The sequence below is a fragment of the Maylandia zebra genome, linkage group LG18, assembly GCF_041146795.1.
Source record: "Maylandia zebra isolate NMK-2024a linkage group LG18, Mzebra_GT3a, whole genome shotgun sequence".
In the NCBI taxonomy this organism is placed as follows: Eukaryota; Metazoa; Chordata; class Actinopteri; order Cichliformes; family Cichlidae; genus Maylandia; species Maylandia zebra.
The window spans coordinates 31,829,406-31,849,512 of NC_135184.1; the positions used below are offsets into that span (position 1 = coordinate 31,829,406).

The following is a 20,107-nucleotide window of genomic DNA, read 5'->3' on the forward strand; positions in this document are numbered from 1 at the left end:
CTAATAATATAAATAACATGAAGTGTGTTTAGGACAGGGGTATCAAACATAAGGTCTGGAGGCCAGATTTGGCCTGGCAAAGACTCCAATCTGGCCCACTGCATGACATTGGTAAATGTGAAGGGAACTGTATTTTCACATATTTTACACATTTTCTCACCATGGCCATTCACAATACACCAAAGTAATTAAATGATAGATTTCTGTAATTTTCAACTTTACTTCTTACAATTTAAACCCCAAACGTCATTCTGACAGCATCTGCCAGCCTCAAGGACTGCTGCACACTGGCTGTACAAGCACTGACAGCAGCCCATTCACTTATTTTCATTACTGACACTGGATTGCCCAATCAGACCAACCCCTCCACTACCTTCACTGTGCGCTCACGGAGCTTGTAGAATAAATTTAGTGTAGATCAAGTGGTGAAAAGGTGGAGCTGAAAATCTGAAAATAGATGCAGCAGAATGTGTCAAATTAACCAACATGTTAACTGCTGCACTGTGAGCAGTAGTACCAGCAACAACTAGTAACAACTAGTAACCAGGCCTCTCAGTCACAGGAGGCTGTTGCTGCTAGCACAAGCTAGCAGTGAGGAAGAAACAGGGGAAGATAAAATTCATGTGGTAAGAAAATTCAAGAGATTCAAGGATTCAGGCAAAATGAAAGGCTACTTTGTAGCTTTTAATTGTCGGAACAACTAACTAACCGAACAACAGTATCAATATGAAACATATGACTGTGACTTGATCCACTACGACTTGATCGCGATGCTACTGCTGTCGTGAAGCAACAGCATCATTAATCAGGGTGGTCTGAGGGATTGAGGTCACAGTTTTACATTTCACTCTCGTGGCCTTGTTGAAAAACAATGGATAGTTTGACAAGAAAGCAAAAATGTGTGACTGTTTAAATAAATGTTACCATTTATCTGAACTGAGAATATCTAGCCCAGAAGAACAGATGAAACCTCTTGCCGTGGCTTTGCTGTAAGCACTGCTAGTACATTTTGTCTGCTTCTCTTTATCTTCAGCATCTCCACTAACTCTCCATCTCTGAGAGCACCCAGCCATAACATGGAGACGTCCCACATGAAAAGTATGTTTTTGTGTGGTTGCTAGAGTGTGCGTGTACACACAGAATGCTTATTGCACAGACAGCCGTACCACACACACACATAAAATTACACACGTGACCCCTATTTACCTTTCAAATGTAGCAGTTTGACTTCTGAGCCTGCAGATTGACTTTATCATCACCAGAACAGGATGGCAGGTCAACAAATGCAACGGAAATCTGGGGAAAAAATAACAACAAAAACCAAAAAGATGAGGTAAGCAGGTAACTGTCTCTTATTTAATAATACTAATAATAATAAATAGATTAGGGGCTGATCCCAGCTGCTACTGTGAGGTCAAACTACAGAAACAACAGCAACCCCTACCTGCTATGTTCTTTGATCCAGCATCCTGTGAAAGAACAGCAGACTGCCACATACGTAACCTGAAGATTTTTTTAAATATATAATTTAGTTGTGCATGTAAGAAACTATCTTGTTGTACATGAACTCCCTTATATTAGCATTCATCTATAATACCTAGTTTTATTTTAACCACTTTGGTGGCTTGGATAAAATCCTTTTTACAAAAAGTTACAGTTAGTGAAATTAAACGACCACCACAAAACAGCACTGAAGTATTAATTGTACAGGAAATGATTTTGGTTTTTTTGGGGTTTTTTGTTGTCTTGTTTAAGTTTGTTATAGGTAATCAGGTTTACATGGATGCCCTTCCTGACTATCTGACTACCTGAATATCAAAGTCTATAAGTAAACCTTATTACCGGGTCCTTAGTCTGACCTTTCCACATTTTTGAACATTGAGAAACTATTAATAAAAATTAAATGAAAAATTACATTGCCAGTTTGGACAAGGTGATTCACTGAAGTGTTTTGCTATGATATGAAAATAAGAATTTTGCAGTTAGTTGTGGAAGAGTAGACTAGATTCATTTAGTTTGTGTGAGTTTTCTGGCCCACCAGACAATCCGGACTGTGTCACTGCCCAACCAGAACCTACTGGCCTATTGTTTGTATACCACCCAGCCAACTGACCGGACGTTTACCTCCATTACCTCGAGATGTTTACCTCCACAGTCGGACCAGAATAACCTGTCACTCAGCGCTTACTATTCACCCGTTTCCTCCAATAGCGTGACTCTGTCCTAAGAGGGGGGGGGGGGACTGGATTAAAACAGGATAGAACGAGGAAAACAAGATGTGACAGAGAGGAGGGTTTCACAAAGGACAGGAAACACAAAGACATGTCAGAGAGAGCAGGATGGAGAGATGGAAGGATAGATAGAAAGAGGATGGCTGAGAGGGAAATAAGGGAGAAATGGTGAATGTGGGCTTAAGGAGGGAAATGTATGAGACAGAGGTAGAATATAAGAGAGGAGGAGGAAGGAAACTGGAAGGACAGATCAAGAAAAAAGAGGAAGAAGGTCCAGATGGTTTAATGAAGAAAGAAATAAAGAAAGGATAAAGGCAGCCAAAAATATTTTCCTACAGCTTTGAAGTCCACTTTTAGTTCCAAAGCGGTTTGTTGTGATTATGATATGATTCGATAAACAGCGGTGGCTTGCGGTGCGTGCCCCGGCAGATAAAGCGATGAAAGTTTTCTAAAACAGAAGTGACTCAGAGGTTATGGTTTTTAGCAGCGTTAGTCAGCAGACTGACAGACGCTGCTTTGATCAGCATCCAGGTCTGATGAAAAACGTCAGAATATTACACCCTTAAAAAACAGCTGGAAGTAAACAAATGTGTCATTATCTGAATATTTCTTTAGAAGAATTAAAAAGAAAATAATAATTTAAAGATTTGACTTTTGACTTTAGGATTTTGTAGGTGTATGTTTCATAGTAAGTATAAAAGTCAAGCAGGTTCACTGTAAGAAAAGAGAATTTATTTAAAATATAACCAACAAAAGACAAACGAAAAACATTGTCTCAATGATCTTTTGTGACTGATACCCTGCTAGTGTCTTAGTAAGGTGCGTCTGTGTTCTTTCTCTTTGATTCTTACTGATTTTTCTCATTGTTGATAATAGTGATGGATGTAACTGATTTTGGGGGTTTCTTTCATCATCTTTACGACTGAAGTACAATTGGGTTGTAAGGATAAATAAACAATTATTTCTGCATGATCTGGTCTCACTATAAATTTGAAAACATGGGAGATCACTGTCCAAGACAATGTTCCAAAAATCAGACATTCGGTGAGCCCGAGTGCTCTACCGATGGGGGCGACTATCATCCCAGGAGAGAACAGTTCCATAAAGATAGGAATGCTTCATCACAGAGGTCACTGAGACCTGACAGCAAAACACCCTGCACAGTGTTCTTTTCCTTTATTCTGTCACACTGCAGAACCATCTGATCTGCAACACTGGAGTGGCCCCCAGAGTGGCCACAAATATCAAAAAAATAAAACACTTAAAATGAACTTATTACACCAATTTTCATCTCTATATTTTTTATTCTCGGACTCTACTACAGTAGTTGTGCGTGATGCCTTCTTTTTTCTTATACTGTGCTTTGGTGCAGGTGTTCAGTTCATTCTCTTTAGCTCCTATTCCTGTATGATTATTTCATTTCACAAACTTTCTCCTCGTGGCTGGCCCTCACAAACAGAAGGTGTGGACAGTGTTGGAATTTTATTGGAATTCCACATGAAGGACCAAAACAAAGTGGTGCAAACGTGAGAAGTGGAACGAAAATCATACATGATTCCAAACATTTTTTACAAATAAATAACTACAAAGTGGGGTGTGCGTAATTATTCAGCCCCCTGAGTCAATACTTTGTAGAAGCACCTTTTGCTGCAATTCCAGCTGCCAGTCTTTTAGGGTCTGTCTCTACCAGCTTTGCACAGCTAGAGACTGAAATCTTTGGTCATTCTTCTTTGCTAAACAGCTCCAGCTTAGTCAGATTAGATGGACAGCGTTTGTGAACAGCAGTTTTCAGATCTTGACACAGATTCTCGATTGGATTTAGATCTGTCTTTGACTGGGCCATTCTAACACATGGATATGTTTTGTTTTAAACCGTTCCATTGTTGCCCTGGCTTTATGTTTAGGGTCGTTGTCCTGCTGGAAGGTGAACCTCCGCCCAAGTCTCAAGTCTTTTGCAGACTCCAAGAGGTTTTCTTCCAAGATTGCCCTGTATTTGGCTCCATCCATCTTCCCATCAACTCTGACCAGCTTCCCTGTCCCTGCTGAAGAGAAGCACCCCCAGAGCATGATGCTGCCACCACCATATTTGACAGTGGGGATGGTGTGTTCAGAGTCATGTGCAGTGTTAATTTTCCGCCACAGGGTGGGCCATTTATATGGATACACCGTAATAACATGGGAATGGTTGGTGATATTAAAGTCCTGTTTGTGGCACATTATTATATGTGAGGGGGCAAACTCCTCAAGATGGGTGGTGACCATGGTGACCATTTAGAAGTCGGCCATCTTGGATACAACTTTTGTTTTTTCAATAGGAAGAGGGCCATGTGACACAAACTTATTGGTAATGTCACAAGAAAAACAATGGTGTGCTTTGTTTCAACGTAACTTTATTCTTTCATGAGTTATTTACAAGTTTCTCTTTGTTCACAGCCATTGACATGTCGAAGAGGTTAACACGTGAGGTGTGGATTGAAATTGTGTTGATATCTGGTGAACGCAGTAACCGGGTCACTGCAGCAGATTTCAATGCAAGACACCCTACGAGACCACCCATCTCCCATGCTACAGTTAGCAAACTGCTTGCTAAGTTTCGTGAAACTGGTTCACTGTTGGATTTGCCAAAATGTGGACGCAAGAAAACTGTCACTAATAAAGAAACATCAGTGGCTGTCCTAGCTTCATTCAGCAAGAGCCCACAGCGCAGCACTCGCTGCATGTCACTGGAGAGTGGCATTAGTCGAACATCCCTTCGGTGGATATTAGCTACTCACAAATGGCATCCTTACAAACTCCAGCTACTGCAGCATCTCAATGAGGATGACCCAGATCGGCGCACAGAATTTGCAGAATTGGCAAAATAAAAATTAGAACAGGACCCTCAGTTCATGCAGAAGATTTTGTTCAGTGATGAGGCAAACGTTTATGTGAATGGTAAAGTTAACAAACAAAACCACCGCTATTGGTCTGACACTAACCCACATTGGATGGATCCCTCCAAGACTGTTGGAACAACAAAAGTGATGGTTTGGTGTGGTATATGGGGTACAACGATAGTGGGTCCATTCGTCATCAATGGAAACCTCAAGGCCACTGGATATTTGAAATTGCTACATGATGATGTGTTTCCCTCTTTATGCACTGAAACCGGCACGTTCCCTGAGTTTTTCCAGCAAGATGGTGCACCACCACATTATGGGTGCCAGGTCCAAGCATTCCTAGATGAACAGTTTCCTGGAAAGTGGATTTGTCGTCATGGGCCAGTTGAATGGCCCCCAAGGTCTCCCGATCTGACCCCTAAGAATTTTAACTTTGGGGTCATCTGAAGGCAATTGTCTATGGTGTGAAGATACGAGATGTGCAGCACCTGAAACTACGGATACTGGATGCCTGTGCTGGCATTTCTCCTGCGGTGTTGCTATCAGTGTGTGAAGAGTGGGGGAAGAGGGTTGCATTGACAATCCAACACAATGGGCAGCACATTGAACACATTTTATAAGTGGTCAGAAACTTGTAAATAACTCATGAAAGAATAAAGTTACGTTGAAACCAGGCACACCATTGTTTTTCTTGTGACATTACCAATAAGTTTGATGTGTCACATGGCCCTCTTCCTATTGAAAAAACAAAAGTTGTATCCAAGATGGCCGACTTCTAAATGGCCACCATGGTCACCACCCATCTTGAGGATTTTGTTCCCTCACATATACTAATGTGCCACAAACAGGACTTATCACCAACCATTCCCATTTTATTACGGTGTATCCATATAAATGGCCCATACTGGCCCACCCAGTATATACTGTGTGTGTGTGTATATATATGTATATATATATATAAACACCCAGCACGCCCATGCGGGCGGTTTATCCTTCAAGCTCGGGTCCTCTACCAGAGGCCTGGGAGCTTGAGGGTCCTGCGCAGTATCTTAGCTGTTCCCAGGACTGCGCTCTTCTGGACAGAGATTTCCGATGTTGTTCCCGGGATCTGCTGGAGCCACTCGCCTATATATATATATATATATATATATATATATATATATATATATATATATATATATATATATATATATATATATATATATATATATACACATCAGAAACTCAATGGGGATGTGGCGTACAACACTAGAGGCCAACTCCAAGCCCATAGCACAAGTCACCATCAAGTGCGGGATCTACCAAGGAGATGCTCTGTCCCCACTGCTGTTCTGCATAGGCCTGAACCCCCTCAGTGAGATCATTAACAAGACTGGCTACGGATACTGGCTACGGATACCGACTACGGAACGGAGCAGTTGTCAGCCACCTCCTGTACATGGATGACATCAAGCTGTATGCCAAGAGTGAACGAGACATCGATTCACTGATCCACACTACCAGGCTATACAGCAATGACATTGGAATGTCGTTCGGACTGGAGAAGTGTAGTCGGATGGTAACAAAGAGAGGGAAGGTAGTCAGAACTGAGGGGAATGAACTACCAGAAGGCAACATTGCAGACGTAGAGGACAGTTACAAGTACTTGGGGATCCAGCAGGCGAATGGGAACCATGAAGAGGCCGCTAAAAAAGCTGCAACCACCAAGTACCTGCAGAGGGTCAGGCAAGTCCTGAGGAGTCAGCTGAATGGTAAGAACAAGATCCGGGCCATCAACACCTACGCCCTACCCGTGATCAGGTACCCTCCTGGGGTAATAGGCTGGCCAAAGGAGGAGATAGAAGCCACTGACATAAAGACAAGAAAGCTCCTTGCCATGCATGGAGGGTTTCACCCCAAGTCCAGCACCCTGAGGCTGTACGCTAAGCGGAAGGAAGGGGGCCGGGGACTGGTGAGTGTCAGCACCACAGTCCAGGATGAGACAACGAACATCCAAGAATACATTGGGAAGATGGCCCCAACTGACCGAGTGCTCAGTGAATACCTCAGGCAGCAGAAACCCAAGAAAGAGGAGGGAAACGAGGAACCATCATGGAAGGACAGGCCCCTGCACGGTATGTACCACCGGCAGATAGAGGAGGTGGCTGATATCCAGAAATCCTACCAGTGGCTGGACGAAGCTGGACTGAAAGACAGCACAGAGGCACTAATCATGGCAGCACAAGAACAAGCTCTGAGTACAAGATCCATAGAGGCTGGGGTCTATCACACCAGGCAAGACCCCAGGTGCAGGCTGTGTAAAGATGCCCCAGAGACAATCCAGCACATAACAGCAGGGTGCAAGATGCTAGCAGGCAAGGCATACATGGAACACCATAACCAAGTGGCCGGCATAGTGTACAGGAACATCTGTGCCGAGTATAACCTGGAAGTCCCAAGGTCAAAATGGGAGATGCCCCCAAGGGTGGTGGAGAATGACCGAGCTAAGATCCTGTGGGACTTCCAGATACAGACGGACAAAATGGTGGTGGCTAACCAACCGGACATAGTGGTGGTAGACAAACAGAAGAAGACGGCCGTAGTGATCGATGTAGCGGTTCCGAATGACAGCAATATCAGGAAGAAGGAACACGAGAAGCTGGAGAAATACCAGGGGCTCAGAGAAGAGCTCGAGAGGATGTGGAGGGTGAAGGTAACGGTGGTCCCCGTGGTAATCGGAGCACTAGGTGCGGTGACTCCCAAGCTAGGCGAGTGGCTCCAGCAGATCCCGGGAACAACATCGGAGATCTCTGTCCAGAAGAGCGCAGTCCTGGGAACAGCTAAGATACTGCGCAGGACCCTCAAGCTCCCAGGCCTCTGGTAGAGGACCCGAGCTTGAAGGATAAACCGCCCGCAGGGGCGTGCTGGGTGTTTTTTTTTTTTTTATATATATATGTATATACCATTTCGTTTTGCATTGGAGCCTTTGCAGATGTATTAAATAAAGTGTGAGTGATAATAAGAAGTGCCTGTTTTAGATCCTCCAACATAGCTTGATAGGAATCCAACATTCTGTCCAACATACGCACACACAGCAGGGTGTTTTACTTCACAGCAACATATCTGTGTGTGCCAGTGGAGGGATACAGAAATGGGATGAAAATGTTCTGTCAGCACCAGCAATAGGCTTTCAGTGAGTTTGGAGTTTGTTTGTTCGCTGTGTCAGCCAATCAGCTGACAGACAGAGCTTTGAAGCTGAGGTTTCAGCTCTCAGCATCAGAGTGAGGCCTCAAGACAGACTTGGAAAGAGAGCTGAGAAAACTTGTGCTGCTTTGCGTTTTACTTGAAGTAAAGACTGTTTTGTCTAATATTGGCTTGAAAAGGACACCCTGTGACCACAGGTACACTGTAAACTCAACAAATACAGCAAGATTCTGGTTTTAGGTCAAGGTAACAGCAATAACTTTTAAAGTGGGTAAACTGTGGAACAAAACGGTGACAGGAGTAGTACAGTGTTAATATGTACTGTAATAATATTAATCATATGAATTATTATCATTAATATTATTATTATTATAGTAAGATATGCAAATGAGATTTCAATATTATTAATATGCTAACCACGCATGAAAATCTTTTTTATTCAGAGGTGTACAAGTAGAAAATAATAGTCACTGTGCAATAGCAATGTGAATAAATGTACTGTTATACTGGTCAGGACCTGTAATAAAAATCTGAAAAATAATGGATAAAGTGTGGTGTTTAAACGTTAAGGACCTATATGAACCCTTTAGCTCAATAAAATGCATCCAGATGTTTGCACTAGTTTGCCATTTAGTCCTTGAACTTATCAGTAAATGCGGTGCATATCTTGCTGTCGCCACACACCATGCATGTTCACGGTGCTGCATGCAGAAATGTTCAGCATATGCAGGTGATGATGGTAGTGCAGGCTACCATCATCAGGTAAAAAGCAGGGAACAGCAGACAGAGACACAGTGGCACAGAAATAGTAAAAGAAAGGAAGGGGGAAGACAGACCACAGGAGAAGACAAGGATACAAAACGCAGTGGAGCAGGAAGGAGAAAAAAAACTATTAACCATGAAGGACCTTTAAACACCTTAATAAATAATATAGACTGTTGGAATTACTAAACAAACAAACAAACCCTTTGTCAAATATAAGAAGCAGTTTGCACCCAAAAGGCTCACAAACACAGCAAACATTTTAGTAAATCTTTTACTGGAAATCTAACATCACAGTAAGAGCCGAACACTGAAACTCCAGCTTCACAAAACAGATGGTTGATGGCCAGAGTGAGCTGTGAGGTTATTTTAGAAAAAGCACAACTGGTAGCTTATCTTGTGCAGTACAAAACTCATTGTATTACAGTCCAGTGACATGCATCTGAGGTTAACAGGTGATTCTAAATGGTTGTCTGTCTCTGCGTGTCACAGACTGACACACTGTGTACCCTGCCTCACAACTGCTGGGTGACACTCCAGTCTTCATTCCTAAAAACAACAGACAACTTTTTACAGTTGTCTGTTGTCTGAAACTTTTTACATATTTTTTATGTGTTTTTTAATACAAAACATTTATTTAATGCCTATATATAATCCATCAAAAATATGATGATGGACATGCTTCAGTTTAACCTTACACTTCATAAAGATGTAGACTGCTGTGTCTAAAGTGGCAAAAAATAAAATAAAATAAAATAAAATAAAAATAAAAATGCAGCTCTATCATATAAAAAGACTTTGGGGCAAAAATACTTTTTTTTTTTTTTTTACACACACAAAGCCTGGTAAAACTTTACTAATGCAGTAGTGTAGTAATGCAGAACTTCTTTCAGTTCTTAACCTTTTAACCAAATGCATAAATAAATCTGGGGGATCAGGAGGAGACAGTTCAGCTAGAAATTTTATATTTTCTTCCATTTGTTCTTTATTCTGATCTGTGCTTTTTAATTAAATATTGGATAATTTTTCTTCTTCTGACTTCAGAGAAAGGCATTGAAACGTGCTGTTTACATTGCAGACATCTGACAAATGACAGTGGAAAACCAACCACAGATGTGATGTTTGTCATTGAGCAACACCCCAAAATATTCATACCTGCTGGTTTAATCTTCAGGAATAACAAGAATTTTATAGGGTTATTTAAAATCTGACGAAGCAGGTAGTACTCATAGTGTAGTGGTTTAAACTCAACAAGCATAAAATCCCTGGTTTGCTTCCAGAAGGAGATACAAATCTCTAACCCTAACCCCATTAGGAAGTGTCAAAATCTGCCAAATAAATTTGCTGAGTTAGCCACCACAGTGATCCCAACACAGTGAATAAGGGAGCAGCCAAAAGAAACTTTAAAAAGCACAGTAACTATTTGCTGCTGCAGAAAATGCAGTGATGAAGGTAGTGCTCTAAAGTAAAGCGAATCAACGAGTATGTGAAAATTCTTCTTAAGTACATTTTGAATAACAAGCTAACGTTACTTTGTTTCTGCTATTCGTTTTTGCTTTTGGCCAGAACCATGTTTACCACTATGTAGCATCCTGTTATCTATACAGCAGTCAAAATAAGTTTAAAAAGACAGCACAGTCACAAAATTGCAAGTAAGACAACACAACTTTTGTGAATCACTCCTGTTAGCGCTATTTGGGGATTGCTCTCACTTGCCATTTTGCCCTGTTTAGGAAATCTGGCCCATTGTGCGGATGGCAGTATGTATTTACCTTTCAGCGCTGATGATAAAATATTACACATTATTTTCAGCCTATAGTACCACTTATCCTTCTGGCCTTTTGTTGTCCCTGTCCCAACTTTTGAGATATGTTGCTGCCATCAAATTCAAAATTTGTAATAACATGTTTCAGTTTAAACACTTCTATGTAGTATTGTATATAAAATATGGTTTTATGAAATTTGCAAGTCATTGCATTGTTTTTTTTTTTAACATTTTACACACTGCCCATTTTCACAGGTTGTCGGTGTGTCGTTACAGAGGGATACTATAAAAACAAAGAATTCAGGTCTTTTTAACCTCCCCAGATGCATTACAGCATTCTCCATTTCAATATGTGAGTGCCGACATCAAAGAGACTGTTGTTCGTTTCCACTGCAATACAGCCACTGAAAATCAGAGGCGACGACTGACTGCACTAATCTCAGTAGAGCACTAGCACGTTAGCTAGCCTCTGAGGAGAGCACACTGTTTCCTTTGGAGCAGAATGGGGAGCTTTGAAAACTCCACAGGCTGAAACAGAGGTTCAGTGAGCTTGATGTGAATGACGGGTAAGCAAAACATCTCAGCTAAACTGAAGCCAAGAGAACACATGCAGACTCACGCTTGTAACACAGCAGGAGACAAAGTTAACCTCTTAATTCAGTCCGTTGCATTGTTTTCATCTCCTTTTTGCCACCTGAGAACTTTAGACTGGTAATTATCAATTTTATCAACATCTCTGTACAGTGTTCAGCACAACATCACTCCCTTTCAGCTAAAGATAGTGTACTGAACTGGAATACAGCAGCATAATGAATTGTATGCATCCATCCTCTTCCACTTATCCAGTTCTCATTTGCAGAGTGTGGGGGGCTAGAGCCTATCCCAGCTGACATAGGCTGAAAGGCGGGGTACCCCCTGGACAGGTTGCCACAGAGATTTATAAAATTTTTATCTTGTTAATTTTAATAACAAACAAAACTATAGAAAGACTTGATGAGAATAAGAAATTCTTCCATTGTTACATTAGTCTTTAAAATATTTTCGGTCTCACAATTGAGAACAAGATGCAACACAAACCTTACAACCACATCAATATTCAGGCCAGTCTTCTTCCTCCCTAGCAGTTCATATCCCGCGATGCAGGGTCCGCTGTTTTGCATGCCTTCCTCCACTTCTTCCTATCCAGGGCATCTTCTGGTGTAACATTCGCAGCCTTCATATCATCTTTGATTCGGTCCATCCAGCACTTTTTTGGTCTTCCTCATGGCCTGTTGCCACCCAGATCTAATTGCTGGGCTGTCTTTGCGATGGAGTTCTTATCACTACGGGCAACATGGCCGTACCATCGGAGCCTCGCCTCCCGCATCTTGTCTGTGATCGGTGTCACTCCCCATCGTTTCCTGACATCTTCGTTCCTTGCTCAGTCTAGTCGTGTGAGACCCAGAGGCCACCTCAGCATCTTCATCTCCATGGTGTGCAGGGCTTGTTCGTGCTTGGTCGTCGCTGGCCAGCACTCTGACCCGTAGAGTGCCACTGGGCGCACAATCGACTTATAAACTTTTGCCTTAAGATAGATTGGCATTCTCTTGTCACATAAGACTCCACTGACCTGACGCCACTTCATCCACGCTGCGTTGACTCGGAGTCTGGCGTCTGGTCGAGTTTCGTAGTGATGGTACTGTTGGTCTGGGGGCCCAATTCAAGGTACTCAGTCTTCTTGATGTTCAGGCACATGCCGTTTTTGGAGAGCCGATCTTTCCACGCTTCTGTTTGGGTTTGCAGGGCTATCAACATTCAGACCAGTACTCCCTAGAATGTACTTAGAGCCCTTGCACATGCAATCTGTATACAGAAAAACACCTGCATCGTGGTTGGCTCAGTCAGATATACTCGCGATCCTTACAACATGATCACATACACTACCACCCAAATGTTTTGGGACCTTTTTTTCCTCTTATCACTAAAGTGATAAAAAATGAGTGTTAGAATTGTCAATTCAATTTTATTTATACAGCGCCAAATCACAACAACAGTCACCTCAAGGTGCTTTATATTGTAAGGTAGACCCTACAATAATATATACAGAGAAAAAGCCAACAATCATATGACCCCCTATGAGCAGCACTTTGGCGACAGTGGGAAGGAAAAACTCCTTTTAACAGGAAGAAATCTCCGGCAGAACCAGGTTCAGGGAGGGGCGGGCCAATCCTAAATCCCCTTAATGATTAATTTGTCTGTGTACGTCCCTTTTGAGCATCGATTAATTGTGTTCTGTTACCAAATTTGTCCTGATAAAGGACTGAAGGATCATTAGAAAATATTTTTCTGCCTTAGTGTCTGCCTTAGTGTCTTGAGAATTAGTTTAAAGGCAAAAGAAAAAAGAAAAGATGAACTTGTCCTAAACTCATGTGAATATTCTTGTACATTGCAGCTCTTCCTTGTGGGAAATTGCAAAACCAAAAAATTAACAACAAACAGACCAATAAACAAACAGACACACAGGACAAGTAGCTCAGGCTTTTAGAGAAACAGATGCCTTGTAGCTCCTCCACAGGCGGCTGCGGTATCCATACCATCAGACTGTGCTAGTCTTTGAAGTGAAGTGATGCAAGAAAGCAGCTCATCATGCTTGTGTCAATGTTACTTTACTTTACCCATGTCTAAGTTCTAATGCATTTCCTACAATGTTCTCCTTACACAATTTAACTTTTTACAGATACTGTAATTTAAACCTCCAATCTCATACATTTCCATTTTTGAAAGGGAATACATGAAGGAGGAAGAAAATAGCAAAATGATGAACGAGAGGAGGGGCATTCATTCATTCACACATTTATGCACACGGGTGTATTTGATCCTCTGAAATACAAGAAATACAACAAGGACCTAGCTCAGGACCGCAGTGAGACTCTCTTTACTGTATCAGTTAATGACAATCCCAATAAAATGAAACTTAATGAAATGCCTCTAGACCAGAAATGGCTCCCCGAGGCCCAGGAATCATCATCATTTCTCTGCATGATGTCATTTCCCTCTGTCAGAATACACCTCTACCCAGCCCCAAGCTGTGTCGCCCGGCAGAATACAACTCATCTGTCACTAGATAATGAGGCCCAGATGTGGTACTCCTCTGGTTACCCCGGCTGCTACCAACTTATCCTTGTCAGAGCAATACAGTACCCAGAATCGTGCTGTTTATTGTACTTGTCCCAGTGTCCTGGAGATTTTTTGGAGCTGAAATAAAATAAGAGAAGGTAATGATGTAGAGATGGACGAACATTATTTGCTTATAGACTATACGGCTGGCTGTCACTTACATTAGCTGGCAGTAGGGCTGGGCCATATCATACCGTTCACGGTAATAATGTTGGGCAACGATAGAAAAATGAAATATTGTGATAGAATATGGGTAAAACGCACATGCGCAGTGCCTTTGTTTTCATACGCACACAGCGGAAAAAGCATGGCGGCGAAAGCAGATCGTTGAATGAAGCGGATGGACCAGAATCGTTTGTAAAAATGCTGCAACTTCAGTGGTGTGGAACTGGTGTAGCTTTCATCCGTCAGTTACACAACAAAGCACTATTTTTGGTAGCGCATGCTAGCGGGCCGTCGTTATTACCGTGTTTTTTGGAAAATACGGCACACTTAAAATCAATCCTTTGATTTTTCTGAAAATCGACAGTGCCCCTTATAATCCAATGGGCCTTATGTATGAACTCTGGTTGTGTTTACTGACCTCGAAACGATTTTATGTACACGGCGCTCAAAAATCTGTCAAATGTTTTAGTACGACTTTGCTAAGCTACGAACCCGCACCGCTTGATGGATTGTCGGAGCATTACAGCTATCGTAGGCAGCCTCGCGGAGTGATACAAACTGTGCCTCAACATAATAGTGCCGTATTGTGTGTGTATAAGCTCTTTTTAAGTTTTGTGGATATTATACATGGTTATGCTGAGGATATGTCGGCCAGTTTCCACTGGAAATGCCTTTTGGTTAAACTGTCAGCGAGGAATTTGCATTTGCACTGTTAAATTTTTATATAACTTTAATGCACATAAAAAACAGCTGCTTGTTTAAGTGAAAATACATTGATGGGGGGTTTTTTTGCACTAATAAAGTTGTGGAGTTGTAAAGTATTTTGTCTAGTGTCAATTATATCGTCACTTATATCGTTATCGCAAATTTTCAAATGTATATCGTGATAAATATTTTTGGTCATATCGCCCTGCTCTAGCTGGCAGTCTGTATTATTAAATTGCTTTATCCTATCATATTTTTTGTTATCATTTTGCATATTATTTCCTTTATGGTCTTTTTGATTTTACACTGAACAAGTTGGGGGTTCCTCTTGCATGTTTTTAGACCTAGTACCTCACTTCTAAATGAAATCTGGGTGTTTGGCCCTCTTGTGTTCACTCAAGTCTGGTTCCAAAAGTGAACCTATCCACCAGGATGTTTGAAAGCATGTTTACATTCTAGTAGATATGGAAAAACAACTTCCTAACAACCTTAACGTGTGAGAATTGTTTTTATATCATTGATCTCAGTGCTAGAGTTAGTGGTGTGGCTGATTTAATTATCAGGTTTTCCTGAAATAATGCAACCTGCTGTCCACTAAACTTATTGACTGTGATTCTCCCGTCAGTGCCGGTTGGAGCATTTTTAGTGGAATTACCTGGAAAATAAAAAATCTGGCTTGATATGTGGAGCAGACATTTCAGACATTTGGTCCAAAAGTAAAAAAAAGTGGACTTGAGACATTTGGAGAAACTTGTATAGTGATGTTCACACTAAATGACAAGCAAAGTTTCACCACCCATTACTGATTTGAATACAGTCATGTTGGAAACCCATGAATATGCAGCTCAGCAGCCAACAGAACAAGGAGGTTGTAGTAGTGTATTTGTTTTAACTTATGATGAATCCTATTATTCTGCTCACTTCTCTCTAACCCCCACCTGGAGAGCTACGCAAATTTTTCACCCAAGTTGAAAAGGTTTGACACGCACAAATTTGTGTCATACTAATAAGCCATATAATAATCACGTGTCACAAAAACTTTGCATTTGGTGAACATACCAAGAACCTTGTGCTCTGAACGTTAGGTAGCTGTTGTGTGGCTTCAAAACTATCACATCACTTGTTAATTTCATACTGTTAATGTATGTCAGCGACCTTACCCCCATGCTTACTGTTTTTCATGGAAACATGACAAAACATCGATGTTTGTGGGGAAGAGAAGCGTAGACATACGGACACATTTTGCATTTGATGTCAAGGAAAATAAGAGGCTTTGTAAACACTACATATTTAAGTAAACTGAATTAACTTTAGATTTAGTCAACAATAATCTTGTGATACTAAATCAACTAAAACTTAAAGAATTTAAAAACCAACGTCAGCCATTACCCTAAACTAAACTAAAATGTTCAAAACCTCTCAACGCATCAAAATGAGAGCATATTTCTCCCGTTCTATCGCTGCATTCTCTATAGGCTCTCTGTTAAATCCAGAATTGAATTTAAAATCCTTCTCAATGCATACTAGGTCTGGAATAATTGTGCCCCATCTTATCTTAAAGACCTAATATTATCATATTGATCAAATAAAGCACTTCACTCTCAGACTGCGGCCTTACTTGTTGTTCCTAGAATATTTAAAAGTTGAATGGGAGGCAGAGCCTTCAGCTTTCAGGCTGTCTGTGGAATCAGACAGCTTTGCCTTAGGTTTCCTTCTGTTAAAAGGGAGTCTTTCCTTTCCACCATCTCCAAGTGCTTGCTCATATGGGGTCATCTGATTGTTGGCGTTCTGGAAGCATTATTGAAGGGTCTTTATCTTAAAATATAAAGCGCCTTGAGGCAACTGTTGCCACTCTCTGTCACACACACACACACACACACACACACACACACACACACACACACACACACACACATTCTCATTTTTATATCTTAGTGAGGTTATGTAATTGACATAATGTGCTTATCCTAACCATCAAAAATGAAGGATTAACCCTAACCCTTAGCCTAAACCATAACCTAACTGTAACCCTGACACTAAAACCACATTTTGACTTTCAAAAATGCCTTCAAACTCACGAGGACAGGCACTTTTGTCCTCAAAGTGACCTTTGGTCCCCACAAGTATAGTAAAATTCCAGTTTTTGGTCCCCACAAAGATTTCTAAAGAGGTACACACACACACATATATATCCACGCACACACAAAGTGCTGCCCTTCCTAATTGTAACCGTTTGTAGAGTTTCCGGTGTACAGAATGAAAGGACCACCGTCTTCCAGTCATGTTCTTCCATCCATACCTGTCACAACACTTCCTGCCAGGGGTCAGATAACCTATGGAAACCTAGCAGTTGGCGAGGAAGGTGATCTCCTCTCTCAACCACACGTTCAGTGAGCAGCCATGATGCACGCAGTCCCAACCGATCTTTCAGCAGCAACTCTCTGACATTCAGCTAAATCATCTCAGATAAACTTGCACACAAACACACAAAGATGTACAGAGACACACCCGTACTGAGAAAACTTCCAAGCAGCGAGATAAGCCATAGCATGTCACGTGCAAATTAAAAGCAAAAGCTGCCTTAAACCAAAAATAACTGTGTGTTTTTATGATGCTGGGATGTTTATGACCAAAGAGGGAAACCAAGCCCATTGACAAACACTGCCACTGCTCACGAACTCTGACTTAATGACAGTAAACTTGCCACTGTGTAGGGGAGGGGGACAGGGCACTGGGCTTCTGTTCCTGCACAGAGGCCAGTAGTTATTAGAATATTTTACAGTGACATTAAGACAAATAAAACATTTGCTTGCATAGTGTTGATGCAGTTTTGCAGTAAATCATAGTATGTATGAGTATAAATGTTTGAGAACATCTCACATGTCCTCAACTGGAAGAATCAGAATAAGAATCAGAAAGGGTTTTATTGCCAAATGTTGAGCAGGTTTACAACATTAGGAAATTGCTGCAGTGCTTCAGTGCAAACATACTGTCATAAATTACGCTTAACTAGACATGAAAAAATAAAAATAAGAATAAGAATTAAAGTGCTACGTAGAAAGATATATACATGAGTGCAGGTGGTGATCAGTGCCAGACATGGAATGATGCAGTGAACACAGCGTAGGGTCATGTGTTAGTGGTGGGAACAGTCATACGGAAGCTTCATTGACATGAGATTAATGCATATTGCTGCAAATAAAATAAATAAAGCCTGAAGAAAGCTGTAGTAGGTGCAGGGGGTAACTCTTTTGCAAAAACAGTGTTTTCTGTTTAAGAATGATAGCCATTCATGGCTTTGACTTAGCATGGAACACACTGTAGTTTTACTAAATGTTCATTAGCCTGAGCTAATTTTGGCAGAACATTTAAAGTGGATATTTAAAGTGAAAGGAAAGAAAAGCAAGATCAAACTAATTGTGCTACAAAGATTTTATTAGAGTTACCACACGCTGACTGTCCGACTATAAATTTTCAAATTTAATGTCAGATGTCATGCAAATGCAAACAGGGCAGTTTTGGTTTGTTTTTTGGAGGAGCTGAACCATTCAGTTCCATTCAGATTTGTAGAGAAGAAGTAAGTAAGGGTTTGCATGTCTGTAATCAGCATCACTGGGAGATAAACATCCTCTTACATCAGCTTCAGTGTGTGTGTTTAAGAGAGAGAGATGAGTTACAGTAGAGTTATGTTTTGGGTCTCTACATTGGGTGCTGACAGGGAGGTTAGGCCATTTTTCAAGAGTTTGTCCAATTACAATTACTCCTAGACACAAAAAGACAGGAACTTTATTAGATTTAACCTTTTACAACATTATCTGTCATTTTGGTGTACTCTGAAGTTATAATGATATGATGATAAGTTCCATCCATCCATCCAGCAAGAGGCAGGGTACAGCCTGGAGAGGTCAGTCTGTCAAAGGGCTAACACAGTCACACTCACATTCACACCTATGGGCAATTTAGAATCACCAATTAGCTCTGCCTCCCATTCAACTTTTTGGTTGTTTTTGGAATGTGTGAGGAAGCCAGACCACCTGGATGGAACCCACTCAGACACGGGGAGAGCATGCAAAGTCCACACAGAAAGGGCCCAGTCACATGGTGGATTTGAACCTTCTTGCCGAGAGACAAGAGTGCTAACCACTGCACAAATGTTACTCGCCATTCCTCCAGTAGGGCAAGAAAATATCAGAAATGCCTGTTTCACTGAAAAAGTTATTATGTTCATTTTAATGATAGTATCATCTTATGACAAAGATACAATACTCCGTCTGTTAGACAGTTTAACAAGTTTATGTTCCTAGAAAGTGCTGACAAAGACCGTTCCATTTAATATGTTCGTACATTCTTATAGCTATTTCAGAAAAGGTCCAGATGACATCCATTAATAACTGAATGTTTTGTGGTGCTGCTACTTTCATATTTCACATTACAGTTTTTAAAAGCAGACTTTTCTGTTCAGGGTTAAGCACACATCAAGCCATTAAATTCCACGTCAAAGATACAGTTTTAGAAGTCTGAGTGGGCTGTGGTATTGGGTTGCATATGCAGATAAGACCCGAAGGAATTCTTGACCAGCCTCTTGATTCTCCATTCAGAAAGTGCCCTCTGAGAATGTTTTCATTCATGCTTTTTCGACCCCAATTTCTGGTCAGCCTTCATCTTTACTTAATGTCTCATAAGGTAATCGTCAAAGAATGGATGTGTGTATGTGGGGGGCACATCTCTTTTTTAAAGGGGACAATAAAAGGTACATGAAAAGTCATGAAAGTGTTGTGATAGTATTGCAATAAATAGCTTAACTTTCAATATTTATTTGTAGTTATAAATATAGACACACTGTATTTCAATGCTGCACAGCAAAAGAACAGCAGGGTCACTTAATTGAATTGATTAAAACTGTTGTTCTAATGTACTGTGAGTAGTTTCGAAGGATTAAATCAACAACTTTAGCAGCTGCTCAGATGGTGTGGATGTCTAAATAAATATAATTCAGCGCCCAAACACAACCTGTGATGTTTTCTTTAGGTCCCTAATGACAAGGAAGGAAAAGATGAAGAGTGGTGATAAAGTCCGGCTGGGCTTAACTGAACCTATAAGTGTCTCTCACAAGAAAAGATTTATGAAGGTTCATTTTTTAAGAAGATTTTCTCAAAGTGTTGCAGTATGTTTTTTTCCAGGTTATGAGAAATAAACTAAATGATATAAACCGAAATCTTGTGATTCCATATAAAATCCTGGGTTAGATGTTTTCGACTGAA

General features: G+C 40.9%; 1 long non-coding RNA gene across 1 annotated transcript in view; it reads right to left on the reverse strand.

Moving 5' to 3' along the window:
- Positions 1 to 1,213: 1,213 nt before the first annotated feature.
- LOC143413657 (uncharacterized) overlaps positions 1,214 to 20,107 on the reverse strand; it is a 30,835-nt gene continuing 11,941 nt past the window's right edge. Inside the window, exon 3 of the long non-coding RNA XR_013094275.1 lies at positions 1,214 to 1,296. This is a non-coding gene — a long non-coding RNA (uncharacterized LOC143413657). The remainder of the gene's footprint in view (positions 1,297 to 20,107) is intronic.